General features: G+C 38.5%; 1 long non-coding RNA gene across 8 annotated transcripts in view; it reads right to left on the minus strand.

The window, feature by feature from the left end:
* Positions 1 to 14,113, minus strand: part of LOC147341458 (uncharacterized) — a 189,644-nt gene that overhangs the window by 157,266 nt on the left and 18,265 nt on the right. For 2 of the 8 annotated variants that reach the window (XR_015159441.1, XR_015159442.1), the window contains exon 2: positions 6,060 to 6,519. The exons of the other annotated variants lie outside the window; for them this stretch is intronic. This is a non-coding gene — a long non-coding RNA (uncharacterized LOC147341458). The remainder of the gene's footprint in view (positions 1 to 6,059; positions 6,520 to 14,113) is intronic. 8 annotated transcript variants of the gene reach the window in all.

The following is a 14,113-nucleotide window of genomic DNA, read 5'->3' on the forward strand; positions in this document are numbered from 1 at the left end:
AATGAGTTCCACTTTTAACATTTATACAAAATTTATTTTAATAGACCAATCTCTTCATTTAATTCACTATTTCTAAAAAACATTTCATATGTCATTCAAGAAAATATGATTGCAGAAACTGGACTAAGATTCCTATGGATTACTGGTATGGTTAGTACCAAATTGTTATACAAAAATTTATACTGATGATGTACCACCTTTCAGGCCTTCATTGGGAAAATTAGAAATCATCAGAGCTTCAAGAAGCTTAAACTGAAATTATGAGGAACCATCTATTTCTGTTATCTTCTCTCAACATAAGAAAAGGATTTTAAACACTTGAGACTATTATCCTCAAATAGCCTTTTTTTTTTAATTTAAATAGCCTTTTAAAAATAACAAGAAAATGTCCTGTGAGAAAACAAATTCTCTCAGATCATAGTACAATAGCAGTTATAATTTATTGACACCTATTCTGTGTAAGTCATTTTAAGTTCCTCATTGCTGATCCTTGCAAGAGTTCTACAAGATTAGCATAATAATTTCCATTTCATAAAGGAAGAAACCAAAGCAAAAAGAAGTAAAGAGATTTGATCAAAGTCACAAACAAATCTAGAAATCAGTAACAACAAGAAAAGGATAATAAAGGAATAGTGGAAACAACTCTATCCATACTCATTTGATAACCTACATGAAATGGAAAAATTTCTTGAAAGATACAATCTGTAAAAACTCACACAAGAAGAAATAAACAATCTGAATAGGCCTACATCATTTGTAGAAATTGAATCGATAATCTACTTTTCAAAACAGAAAGGACTAGGACCAGATGGGTTCACTGGTTAAGTCTTCTGAGCATTTAAGAAAAAAAATTATATTAATCTTTAATATCTCTTTCAAAAGATAGAAGCAGTATTTCCTAACTTATTCTATAAGGCCAGAATTACTGTAATATCAAAATCAAATAAAGACATTACAGGAAAAGACCAGTATCTCTCATGAACATCAGTTCAGTGAACAGTGAACGTCGCTCAGTAGTGTCCGACTCTTTGCAACCCCATGGACCATACTGGAGAGTCCATGGAACTCTCCAGGCTAGAATACTGGAGTGGGTAGCCTTTCTCTTCTCTAGGGGATCTTCCCAACCCAGGGATTGAACCAAGGTCTCCTGCATTGCAGGCGATTCTTTACCAGCTGAGCCACAAGGGAAACCCAAGAATGCTGGAGTGGGTAGCCTATCCCTTCTCCAGGGGATCTTCCCAACCCAGGAATTGAACTGGGGTCTCCTGCATTGCAGGCGGATTTTTTACCAACTGAGCTATGAGGGAAGCCCCAACAGTTCAGTTTAGTTCAGTTGCTCAGTCGTTTACAACTCTTTGTGACCCCATGGACTGCAGCATACCAGGCCTCCCTGTCCATCACCAACTCCCAGAGTTTACTCAAACTCATGTCCATTGAGTCAGTGATGCCATCCAACCATCTCATCCTCTGTCGTCCCCTCTCCTCCTGCCTTCAATATTTCCCAGCATTAGGGTCTTTTCCAATGAGTCAGTTCTTCACATCAGGTGGCCAAAGTATTGGAGTTTCAGCTTCAACCTCAGTCCTTCCAATGAATACCCAGGACTAATCTCTTTTAGGATGGACTGGTTGGATCTCCTTGCAGTCCAAGGGATTCTCAAGTGTCTTCTCCAACACCACAGTTCAAAAGCATCAATTCTTTGGTGCCCAGCCTTCTTTATAGTCCAATTCCCGACCCAGGAATTAAACCAAGGTCTTCTGCATTGCAGGAGGATTTTTTTTTTTTTTTACCAACTGAGCTACGAGGGAAGCCCATAGCTCACATCCATACATGACTATTGGAAAAACCATAGCCTTGACTAGACAGACCTTTGTTGGCAACTAATGTCTCTACTTTTTAATATGTTATCTAGGTTGGTCATAACTTTTCTTCCAAGGAGTAAGCATCTTTTAATTTTTCATGAACATAGGTATATAAAATCCTCAACAAAATATTAGCAAATAGAATTCAACAACATATAAAAGAATCATATAATGTGACCAAGTGAGATTTATCCTAAATACAGAAGGCTGCTTAAACATTTAAATATCAATTAATGTAATCCATCACATCAATAAACTAAAAAATGAAAATCATATTATCACATAAATAGATGCAGAAAAACCATCCGATAAAATCTAATACCCATAATTTAAAAAAAACTCAGTAAACTATGAAGAGGGGAACTTCCACATCTTGACAATGAAAACCAAAAACACACACACACACACACACACACACACACTGTGAGAAATTAGAAGCTTTTCAACAAGAACGTCCCCTCTTACTATTCCTTTTCAATATCATAGTAATGCAGCTAATGCAAAAAAAAAAAAACAGGAGAAGAAAATCAAAAGTATACAAACTGAGAAGGAAGAAATAAAACTGTCTTTGTTCCCAAATAATGTAATTTGGGTATGGTGCTGACTTTTTTAGATAGAACACTAATAAAGGCACAATTCATGCAAAAAATTGATCAGCTAGACCTCATTCATTTAAAATTTTCTGCTTTTAGGAAGTCAATGTCAATAGCCTACGAAGACAAGTCACAGATTTGGAGAAAAATCTCTTCAAAAGATACATCTGAAGGACTATTATGTAAAATATACAAAGAACCTTCTTAAAACTCAATAATAAGAAAACTCGATTTAAAAATAGGTGAAAAATCTTAATAGACACCTCACCAAAGAAAATACACAGATGGAAAATAAACATATGAAAAGATGTCCCATATTATCTGTGATCAGGGAAATGCAAATTAAAATAATGAGATATTAAAATGACCAAAAATCCAAAGCACTAACAACTCCAAAGGCAGGTGAGGGTGTGGAACAACAGGAACTCTCATTCACTGCCAGTAGAAAGGTGAAATAGTACAACCACTTTTGGAGAAAATTTGGCAGTATTGGGCTTCCCTGGTGGCTCAGACGGTAAAGAAGCCACCTGCAGTGCAGGAGACCTGTGTTTGATCCCTGGGTTGGGAAGATCCACTGGAAAAGGAAAGAGCAACCCACTCGAGTATTCTTGCCTGAGAAATCCCATGGACAGAGAAGCCTGATGGGCTACGTCCACCAGGGTCACAAGAAAGTTGGGCATGACTGAGTGACTAAGCACTGCTGCTGCTGCTAAGTTACTTCAGTCGTGTCCAACTCTGCAACCCCATAGATGGCAGCCCATCAGGCTCTGCCATCCCTGGGATTCTCCAGGCAAGAACACTGGAGTGGGTTGCCATTTCCTTCTCCAATGCATGAAAGTGAAAAGTGAAAGTGAAGTCGCTCAGTCGTGTCTGACTCCTAGCGACTCCATGGACTGCAGCCCACCAGGCTCCTCCATCCATGGGATTTTCCAGGCAAGAGTACTGGAGTGGGGTGCCATTGCCTTCTCCAGGTGACTAAGCACACAGGCTACAAAACTAAAGGTACTCTTATCATATGATCCAACAACCATGTTTCCTGGTATTTACCCAAAAGAGTTGAAAACATGTTCAAACTAAAAACTGCACACAGACATGTATAAATTTTATTCATAATAGCTAAAACTTGGAAACAGTCGAGATGTCCTCCAGTAGGTTAGTGGATTAATAATCTGTGGTACATCTAGACAATAGGATATTATTCAGCACTAAAAATAAATGTGCTATTGAACCATGAAAAAGTATAGAGTAAACCTAAATAAGCATTACTTAGTGAAAGAAGCCAATTTGAAAGGCTAGTAGGGAAGGAGAAATATTTGCCCTCTACCCTTCCGGATTCCTTCTTGACACTGCTGTAATATAAGATTAACAAGAGAAAAACAGATTTAACATATACAGCACACAGCATGAGGGAGAAACCTAACCCAAAGTAACTCAAAATGGCAGCTTAGAATTCCAGCACATATTGCATATTCAACAAAAAACAATGTATTTGTTGACAAATGACAGGATAAAGAAAGGAAAGCAGCTTTAGGTTTCCAAGGGTGGCAAACTGTGGGAAGTAAATATATGTAAGGAGTAAGGCTTTTCCTACAGATTCCTCTGGTGCTGTCTCTGGGCTCAAAAGATTCTATCTCCAGTAAAGAAGAATTTATATCCTTCCTTTTAGGTACAAACTAGGCGGTTTTTCTGTGAGTTTCCTGCTTCCTAATTGCCTATAACACAAAATAAGTTTTACATTAAAGAGGCATACTTTGGGATAACATAGTCTGGCTTCCTTCAGCTTTTATATTATAGGATTGCAACTATATGACATGTGAGAAAAGGCAAAACTATGGAAATAGTAGTTGCTGGGGGTTAGAGGGAAGGAAGGTATGAATAGTTGGAATATGTAGGATTTTTAAAGCAGTGATATTATCTATACTATACTGGTGGATACATGTAATGTTCAATATATAGGTACTATTTGCAAAACATATAAATTAATGTGAAAACCATTGTATCAGCCAAAACTGAATTGTTATCTAATGTAAAATGCCTTTGAAACTTCAGGATACTCCATATCTTCAACCTTCCCTACTGCAGTACGTTTTAAGAATTCACATGCCAAGTCCACCAGGGAATTTTCCTGGTTGGCAGGCCACCAACCTTTTGAGTACTCTGAGCCAAAGAGTAGAAAAGCCTTATAAAGGGCAATAGGTAGAAAGTGTTTGGAATAGTGATTCAACTGCCCTGTTATACTTTGGTCTGGTTTATCTGCCTTATATTCATTTCAATATGAATTTTTAAGCTACCTTTTAAGTGTTTATCTATTAATTCTACCTCTGATAAAAGTTTTGACTGCACATTGATCTTTTGGTCAAAGAAGTGCTTGCTCCTAGTAAAATGTGACTTTGATTGTATTTCCTGGCAATACTTTAGTTTTCTAGTCATAAAATTTAAAAAATCAGTTTGAGGACATCATTTGTCTGGTACTTTTTGTCTCTCCAGGTTTCCATGGATTCTTTTAGCAACAGAGACTGTTAAGATGCGTTTACATATCATATCATGAGACAACCAACTAAAATTTACTGCAGTTACAGGAAAAGCATAAGCAATATCCCTTTGTTCTTATTCTTGCTGGGAAAGGATTTTGTGTTGGAGGAGGTCACTGAAAGGAGATGACCGCTGGTTGACCTGCAATCTGGACTCTGGGCAACCAGAGGTTCCTCAGCCCATCCATTGGGCTTGGAATGTACTCTCTGCCCACTGCTCCCATAGTAGGCTTCAAAGTCTTGAAAGCATAATGTGTTGTTGAGACCATCCGGATAGTATATATGACTGAATTTAACTAAGGCTGCTATATAAACTTTTATGACTCAGGCAGGTGGGTGCAGCAATCAACTTGTCTTGTGGCCACCCACAAGAAGCCTTACGTGTAAGTTTCTGTGCCTATAAAACTGCCACCTACCAATCTAGGGAAGGCCTGCTTCTTTCTTCAGTCTCCCCTTACCCTCTGTGTACAGGACCGGTTTCAGATTCCAAACACAGGGAACTCCCAAGGTTCAGAGTCAACACTGTGGCAGTGACAAAGAATACTTCTGGGAGCACTACTAAAGATACTCTGATTTTCAGAACATGGGATGTATGAAGAAACTTTCCTTGTTGCCAGTTGAAAACAGTGAAACAAAACAACTTCTCTCCTCTACACGCTTATGCTCAAAACAGTGTTGGGGCATTTCATCTGCTTATTTAACAAGTGTTAACCGAGTCCTAATCATGCTCCAAATACTGGAGATTGTGTCACTTTTGTGGCTTAGAAAGTTGTAATCACTATAAACCACCCTGGGATCACCAGTCTTCACAAAGCTAACACATTCCTTGTTATTGCTGTTGTTGATGATGATGCTGTTGATGTTACTGACGTCATATCACTGATCCAAGTAAAAGTATTAGCATGAGTAAATATTTTTCAACCAGTGTTTAACAAAGTTTCTTGTGATACAAATGGGAATGAAAGCATAGAATAGTGTAAAGCATTCAGAAATTGGAAAATAAAAATTTAAATATGGGAAATAGAACTTACTAGCTGTGTGATTTACGGATGTTAATTAACTCCTCTTCAATTACCTTATCTGTACATTGGTGACAGTAATGCCAGTCTTCACTCCAGTTCAGTTGCTCAGTCGTGTCCGACTCTTTGCAACCCCATGAATTGCAGCAAGCCAGGCCTCCCTGTCCATCACCAACTCCTGGACTTCACTCAAACTCATGTCCATCGAGTTGGTGATGCCATCCAGCCATCTCATCCTCTGTCATCCCCTTCTCCTGCCCCCAGTCCCTCCCAGCATCAGGGTCTTTTCCAATGAGTCAACTCTTCACATGAGGTGGCCAAAGTACTGGAGTTTCAGCTTTAGCATCATTCCTTCCAAAGAAATCCCAGGGCTGATCTCCTTCAGAATGGACTGGTTGGATCTCCTTGCAGTGCAAGGGACTCGCAAGACTCTTCTCCAGCACCACAGTTCAAAAGCATCAAATCTTCGGTGCTCAACTTTCTTCACAGTCCAACTCTCACATCCACACATGACCACTGGAAAAACCATAGCCTTGATTAGATGGACCTTTGTTGGCAAAGTAATATCTTTGCTTTTTAATACACTATCTAGGTTAGCCATAACTTTCCTTCCAAGGAGTAAGCATCTTTTAATTTCATGGTTGCACTCACCATCTGCAGTGATTTTGGAGCCCCCGAAAATAAAGTCTGACACTGTTTCCACTGTTTCTCCATGCAAGTCTTACTGGTGGCTATATTGATTAAATTAAATTACACATTAAAGTAACTTTTTTTGGCACATGAAAGATTCTCAGTAAAAAATAAATATTGGAAAGATTACTTTCACAAGAATAACTAAGAGGGTAGCCTCAAATTGCACAACAAATTGCACTTGAATTAAAACTTTAAGTATTTTCAATAAACCTATAAGCATATTAAAAGAAAACAAAGGTCAATCCTTCTAAGAGTTCTGTATGAGCAAAGGTTTCCTAAATTTTAATGAATTAAATATATCCAAAAAATAGTACATTTCATTACAATGGTTTCTAAGTTGATGGGGTCATTTGACATATATAATGGAAAGTAACAAAAAAAAATCAAAGGTAATATCTCACCACTTTCACAACTATGCCTTATGGATACTTGGAAAAATATGTCATCATTCCAATTACATAAGTAACTCTTATGAACCAACAGTAGCATTAGGTGATGCTATCATCTTGCCAACTCCAGAAAGGTGGGTATCTCTCGCTGCCTACACTAGTGATTTTACCCAAAATCATTATTTAACCTCTCTATGGCACCCCACTCCAGTACTCTTGCCTGGAAAATCCCATGGATGGAGGAGCCTGGTAGGCTGCAGTCCATGGGGTCGCGAAGAGTCAGACGCGTCTGAGCAACTTCACTTTCACTTTTTCACTTTCATGCATTGGAGAAGGAAATGGCAACCCACTCCAGTGTTCTTGCCTGGAGAATCCCAGGGTCGGCGAAGCCTGGTGGGCTGCTGTCTATGGGGTCGCACAGAGTCGGGCACGACTGAGCGACCTCACTTTCACTTTCATGCATTGGAGAAGGAAATGGCAGCCCACTCCAGTGTTCTTGCCTGGAGAATCCCAGGGACGGGGGAGCCTGGTGGGCTGCCGTCTATGGGGTCGCACAGAGTCGGACACGACTGAAGTGACTTAGCAGCAGCAGCATTCTCTATATACCCTCTTTTTTCCTATTATTTATCCTTATTCTTCACTCCAGCTATATTTCCCTCCATATCACACACTGAAAATGCCTCAAGACAAATGTTCGGATTGTGCTAGTCACAAGTGAACATGAAATGCCATATTTAGATAGAATTCATAGCAAAGCCAACTTAGAATCTGTTGGTCTCCCTTTTGATGAAAGGGTCCACCATGGTGACAGTTCATTTTTTTAGCAATATCAGAGCTAAGCAAACTATATATGGGTCACAATTTACTGAGTTGAGAATGCTGCTACAGAAAATTACCTTTGGCTACAGAGCCTGTCCCTGGTTGAATAAGTTACAAAAGATAAAATTCATGACATATGCGTACAAATTATAAAGGAAAACATTAGTCTCATTGGCTTCTTTCCAGAAAACAGGAAATCAGGAGAATGGTCTCTCTAGTTATGTTTTATGTTGCTCTGTCCCTGTGTTAGTCAAGATTCTATAAGTGACTTCACTGATGACATAATGGGAAGCCTAGCAAAGGAGAAAGGGAAAGATATATCCAACAATGCAGAGTTCCAGAGAATAGCAAGGAGAGATAAGTAAGCCTTAAGTGAACAATGCAAAGAAACAGAGAAAAAAAACAGAATGGGAAAGACTGGTGACATCTTCAAGAAAAGTAGAGATACCAAGGGAACATTTCATGTAAAGATAGGCACAATAAAGGACAGAAATGGTAAGGACATAACAGAACCAGAAGAGACTAAAAAGAGGTGGCAAGAATACACAGAAGAACTATACAAAAAAGGTCTTAATGGCCTGAATAACCATGATGGTGTGGTCACTCATCTAGAGCCAGATATTCTGGAGTGTGAAGTAAAGTGGGCCTTAGGAAGCATCACTATGAACAAAGCTAGTGGAGGTGATGGAATTCCAGCTGAGCTAGTTCAAATCCTAAAAGATGATGTTGTTAAAGTGTTGCACTCAATATGCCAGCAAATTTGGAAAACTCAGCAGTGGCCACAGGACTAGAAAAGGTCAGTTTTCATTCCAATCCCAAAGAAAGGCAGCGCCAGAGAATGTTCAAACTACCATACAACTGAATTCTTTTCACATGCTAGCAAGATTATGCTCAAAATCCTTCAAGCTAAGTTTCAGCAGTTATTTATCTTACGTAATAGGATTATGATTCAAATAGCCTTGATAGGCTGAGGTGATAAATGCAAAGGATTAAAGTTCTTCATTTTTGTTTCTACACACATACATATACATACACACATGGAAATGTGATGGTGCACAAAATAACCTGAGAGGTTTTACCTGAAGACAGCTTTCCAATGTAAAAATATTTTCACAACTGGATTGCTGTGACTTTTAGATAGCAATTTCTTTTCCTCCATTGTTGAAGCAAGTAACTACCAACAATCTATCAGGGGTGACCTCTTCTAAAAGCAACTAAATTATTTGCCTGAGGTTTTACCCACATTACCAGTTCACCAATTGAGAACTAGTGTAATAAACAGGAGCTCACCTAAGTTCCAGAGCAGTGCTCCTTCCCTACCACATTGCTGCCTCCCTAAGCAGTAACACTGCAAGTTGTCACTGCAATAGTCATTACCCAGACCCTTGCTGCTCAACCTATTTGTCTCCACTAAGGCTATCTTTTAGGCTTTCCTGGTGACTCAGATGGTGAGGAATCCGCCTGCAATACAGGAGACCTGGGTTCGATCCCAGGGTTGGGAAGACTCCTTGGAGAAGGAAATGGCAACCCACTCCAGTATTTTTGCCTGGGAAGTCCCATGGACAGAGGAGTCTGGCATCACATCGCAAAGAGTCAGACATGACTGAGTGACTAAGCACAGGCTATCTTTTAATGCAAATGACTCATATATTTCTGGTCACACACAAGCAACTGATGAATATATGCAAAAAGAATCCATGCACTTAGAGCTGTTTTTATGTGAATTTTCCCATTTCTGCCTGTGTTTCTCAATAAAAATGAAAAGCTATTAAAAATTGAACTCAAATGTTACCCTTTGTTCTCTATGCATTTCCATTTAAAAATATTTTAGTCCCCTTTTTTTCACTCACACCAGAAAGTATAAGAAATAGGAAATTGCTTCCATAAGCCTTATATTCATATACGGATTTTCACATTACAGGCTGCCATAACCTGTTATTTGTTGAATTATTGATATTCATACAATTGTTTGTAGACATTTGAATACCTACTATTGAGAAAAGGTTGAATTGATCAGAATCATCTGAATTACATATGCAAATATCAAAGAACAGCCATTTCTTGCTATTCCAGGCTAAATGACATTAAAGAGGCTTATCCTATGTTTACTTTGTGCATTTTGCAGTTCAGCCATGTTATTTGAGATCTATGTGCTCTTAAAGCAATGGAAGAAGCCTTGGCATGATGTTCACTATAAAAGGGCAACAGGGAGAAATGCTTTGCAGTTTTACATGTAACTCTTAAAAGTGGTATTTGGCAGTTCACTTTCCGTAGAAGTGAATTATTATAGTAATCACGAATGTTTTATTTTAAAGGACTCATTCACTCTTATGACACTTGTGCAAAAATGTTTTTGGAGCTTAAGTCATTCTATGTCTCCATTCTACACCACTTGTGAAAATAAGAATAATAATAATAATCTCACATTAACTTTGAAATTACCCTTCTAACCCCTGACCCCATCTCTGAACATTAAGTTCTGCATTAAGAAGAATAACAGGCATGGATGTAGGGCAAGGAAGCTGTTTCTCAGTGTAGCTCTTTTTCATGCTCCTCCTTGTGACCCTCTCTCTGAACCTCTCCACTGTGTTTACATCTCACTGAGCTTTCTTTTGATGTGTCTGAAGAGTTTGCTTCCAAGAAAAGACAGATCATCCCTGTCAGAGTCTCATCAGAAACACATAAACAAGAAGTGTAGTATTAATAACTATCATCACCTCAATAAGAAAATCTGAAATGATGTTGACTTCCCTCTTCCTCTTTCTAATATTTATATCTAGATGGGGACAAAACAACTCCTTTGCAAATGCATTTCAGCTGATTGATTTTATAGCATTGCCAGGACAGCCAAACCTGCTAAGGACCTTTTGGTTCCAAACCTTTAAGTGTAGTCCATCATATTCAACACAATCAATCAATATTCCCAGGAAAGCTGCTGCTCTCGCCTTGTCCTGGATCACAGCCCGAATGGAAAGGAGCCGAAATGTGTTCAGCCCTCTCTTTCCAACTGTTTCCAGCCCTTGGTGTTCAATCTCTCCAAAAAATCTGCTTTCTTCTACTGGGATTATTTCTAGAGGAGTGATTCAGAAAGACCCAACCTCATAAATATGATTAAGAATGAGGATGGCTTCAAGTGTCATGCCTCCTAAAAGGCACTGGCATCTTTCAGGCACTTTGGCAAATAGATGAGAGAGCTCTGTTTATTTTTTACTAGAATCCCTTCAAAGCAAGCACACCAGGATATAGTCCCTTCCCTTTTGCTCAAGCATTGAAATAGTATTCTTCTGAGCAAAAAAAAAAAAAAAAAGGGGGGGGGTTGTAAATCTGGCTTTGTGTTTGACAAAAAGTTTAATTTTAATAGCTTTTTCATTTGACAGTAATGTGGCTATCATCACCTTTTTTGTTTTTGGGTTTTTTGTTATTGTTGTTGTTGCACCACATGGCTTGTGGGATCCTCAGCCAGGAGGTGAACTCAGGCCCAGCTGTGAAGGTGCTAAGTCTCAACCACTGGACCACCAGGGTATTCCTTGTCATCAACAAATCTTATCTTTCTGCTTAATAGTGCTTTTCCCACACTTCGGGCAACCTTTGGTCCTCTTCACTCTACCTTGACTAGGATACAACAGAACACACCCCCAAAATGTTCCAATAACTTTGAGTCTTCAAAAGATGTTTGGGTCTTAATTTTTAAGCTCAGCATATCAATAGTTCTCCGGCAAAAGTAAAGCTGTTTTTCTGGATGCACTGTTTCATATTAATATGCAAAACAGGCACATTAAGAGGGATAATTCACATTGCAAAATGATAGATTCAAGGGAAGTTTTAATCTTTAAGTCAAAGTTCAACTAGTCTATTTCATGTTTGCTATAACTGAGCTATGCTCAGCTTTACCACAGTGAGGCAATATTGTGCAGTGGTTTAAAAGTATAGATTTTTTGAGTCAAGTGTAATGAAATTTAAACTCTGGCTTTTTCTTTTATTAGCTGTAAGATAAATACGTCACTTCCTCCAAACCTCAGTTTAATCTTCTGTAAAATGGAAAGAATAATAACTCAAAGGGTTAATGTTAAGATTAAAGTATTTAGTATAGAATCTTGCACTCAGTAAGTGTTCAATAAATGGCAGCTTAACAATAGAATCAAAGGAGCAAGATGCTTGTATGTAAATAAAGCAAACTCTTCATACATACTTTTCTAATTAACATACATACACATATACACAAAACCAGTAACAGCCACCATTTTATACACCCATAGACTCTGTGTGTTGGTCTCACTGTCATGTCTCTTTGTGACTTCATGGACTGTAGCTTTCCAGGCTACTCTGTCCCTGGGATTCTCCAGGCAAGAATACTGGAGTGGGGTGCCATTTCCATATACTCTAAAAATAACTATGTCAACGGATAACTTGGAAGGAGTCTAAGCGTCCTCATCATCTTCCCTCTCAACCCTGTCTCTCTCCCTTTGAGTGTTTTTAAGAGACTTTTGTGACTTGAGTTGCCACTTGATAAAGTGCCATTGCTTTTTAGAAATACCAAAAGAAATGTCACACTGTGGTTGCATGATCCCACAAAGGGGACAGAAAATGAGATGTGTCACAGGTCTGTGCTCTATCAAGTCCCAGAGAAAGGAGTTGTTATAACTGCTTCATACTCTTACCACTATCTTGGGAAGGGGCTGGAGGTGAAGACGATCTAAAGCAAAAAAGAAAAAACTAATACTAAAAAAATTTCTCACTAGTCTCTTGGGACTTGCTATAGTTATTGTGACAAAAATTTTTGGAAACAGGTGAAAAAGTTCATCTCAGCTTTCTTGAAAATCTGGACCATGATTTTCATGGAACTTTAGTCCTTTTGTTAAGTTCACAAAGGTGTTAAGAATATATTCATTATGGTGCCTGGTACACTTACCAAGGGACATAAGACTCAAGAGAAATGGGGGACTATATATGATTATGTATACATTTATTACACTGTCTAGAAGTGAGGGGAAGGGAAGCTGGAGAAAGGTTGATATCATCTGCACTGGAAAGGGTATGTGCTCCAGAATGCAAAAAAAAAAAAAAAAAAAGAAAGTAAAGATTAACACTGTTAATGATACAGTAAAAAGAAACTATACTACTTTATAGTGAAGGCTAAATATGAAGACCTACAAGACCTTTTAGAACTAACACCCCAAAAAATGTCCTTTTCATTATAGGGGACTGGAATGCAAAAGGAGGAAGTCAAGAATCACCTGGAGTAACAGGCAAATTTGGCCTTGGAATACGGAATGAAGCAGGGCAAAGACTAATAGAGTTTTGCCAAGAAAACACACTGGTCATAGCAAACACCCTCTTCCAAAAACACAAAAGATTCTACACATGAACATCACCAGATGGTCAACACCAAAATCAGAGTGATTATATTCTTTGCAGCCAAAGATGGAGAAGCTCTATACAGTCAACAAAAACAAGACCAGGAGCCGACGGTGGCTCAGATCATGAACTCCTTATTGCCAAATTCAGACTTAAATTGAAGAAAGTAGGGAAAACCACTAGACCATTCAGGTATGACCTAAATCAAATCCCTTATATTATATATATATATATATATATATATATATATATATATATATATAATATTATACAGTGGAAGTGAGAAATAGATTTAAGGGACTAGATCTGATAGATAGAGTGCCTGATGAACTATGGATGGAGGTTCGTAACATTGTACAGGAGACAGGGATCAAGACCATCCCCATGGAAAAGAAATGCAAAAAAGCAAAATGGCTGTCTGGGGAGGCCTTACAAATAGCTGTGAAAAGAAGAGAAGCGAAAAGCAAAGGAGAAAAGGAAAGATATAAGCATCTGAATGCAGAGTTCCAAAGAATAGCAAGAAGAGATAAGAAAGCCTACTTCAGCGATCAATGCAAAGAAATAGAGGAAAACAACAGAATGGGAAAGACTAGAGATCTCTTCAAGAAAATTAGAGATACCAAGGGAACATTTCATGCAAAGATGGGCTTGATCAAGGACAGAAATTGTAGGGACCTAACAGAAGCAGAAGACATTAAGAAGAGGTGGCAAGAATACACAGAACAACTGTACAAAAAGATCTTCGTGACCAAGATAATCACGATGGGATGACCACTCACCTAGAGCCAGACATCCGGGAATGTGAAGTCAAGTGGGCCTTAGAAAGCATCACTATGAACAAAGCTAGTGGAGGT

The sequence above is a fragment of the Bos grunniens genome, chromosome X (genome assembly GCF_055505025.1).
Source record: "Bos grunniens cultivar Pamir isolate PY7600 chromosome X, Bosgru_T2T1.0, whole genome shotgun sequence".
NCBI classification, from domain to species: Eukaryota; Metazoa; Chordata; class Mammalia; order Artiodactyla; family Bovidae; genus Bos; species Bos grunniens.